Source organism: Lethenteron reissneri, chromosome 63, assembly GCF_015708825.2.
Source record: "Lethenteron reissneri isolate LAM-NWPU_2019-01 chromosome 63, ASM1570882v1, whole genome shotgun sequence".
Lineage (NCBI taxonomy): Eukaryota > Metazoa > Chordata > Hyperoartia > Petromyzontiformes > Petromyzontidae > Lethenteron > Lethenteron reissneri.
This window is the reverse complement of record NC_083841.1, coordinates 6,219,123-6,220,458: the sequence shown is the minus strand read 5'-3', so window position 1 is coordinate 6,220,458 and position 1,336 is coordinate 6,219,123.

The following is a 1,336-nucleotide window of genomic DNA, read 5'->3' as shown; positions in this document are numbered from 1 at the left end:
GGCTGCCGCTACAGAGTTCAGAGACGCGACGGAGGGAGCGCCGTTACTCCGGGAAATCGTCGCGCCAGCGGGCAATCGCACGGGGCGTCCGCGGGGACGACGGGGATATTTACTCGACGCTGCCCCCCCAGCGTGGGTTGACTCGCGACGGCGATGACCAAGGGGGCCCCCCCCCCCCGTCACTCCTGCTGGGGCATTAGCGGCAAATCAGCTCGGCCGGGCTAATGGAGGGTGGGGGGGGAGGGGGCAAATCATAATTCTTAGCCCTCCCCTCCAAAGTGGGGGGGGGGGGGAATTGATAATAAAAAATGTCTACAGCTGTCTCCATGGTGAGGAATATTGAGAGAGAGAGAGATGGGGGGCGGGGGGGGAGGCGGGGGGTTTGTGACTTTGCTTTGTCGGGGATCGACCGCCGCATCGCGCGGAAATCACCCGGTGCGGTTCGCGCGCGTCGCGGTAATTTCCACGGTGGACATCAAACGCCGGCGAACAGCGCGGCGGCGCCGTCTTAGCGTTTCGAGCCCAGCGGGCCTCACCGCCCCCCTGGTTATTTTCTAGCGGCGATGCAATGGAAATGTTGTTGTTGTTGTTGCACTACCGCTACAACCGCTACGACCGCTACTACCCGCGCCGTCCGCTGCGAGTTAAACCTCCCCTGGGACGGCATTCTGACGCGACGGGGTCGACGCCGTCCGCCAGAAAAGTCGGTGGAGATTCCTCGCAAACGACCTGCCGCATTCCCCCGAACTTATCGTTCGAAAACGACACCGGCAAATCTGCCGACGGGGTAAGAGCCACACCGCAGCATCGCCCCCCCCCCCCCCCCGTAATGCAGACTCTGTCCGTCTGTGCCACACACACAGCGGCGGCACCTTCTTCCCGGAGCGATCGTCGCCTTGCGGCTCTGCAAGGGGCACCCGACAGACGGCACGGCGCGTCCAACGGAATCGTCCCGACGCGACTCCCGTGCCCTTGACGCTCAAACTCGAGGCCCGACCCGAGCGCTCCGAGCTCAACCATCGACGGGGGCCTCCCGCTCCGTCGATGCCTTCGCGCGCAAACTTGACGCGCGCCCACGCATATACAGGTATACATACGTACATTATACATATATACACAGGCCGCAACGAACGTGCGAGCAGGTAAAAAAGAACCAAGACAAAATCTACTCGCCGCTCGCCGCTGTCGCCAACACTCTTGGTTTCTCTCTAGGCCTCCGCCGGCGTTACCGCACCACCGCGGCCGCCGATCTCCGTCGGCAGCGGCGTCTTGAGTCCGATCGGTGACCTCATGAGAGATTCCGGTCAAAGCCCCCCACCCCACCACTCCCCCCCCC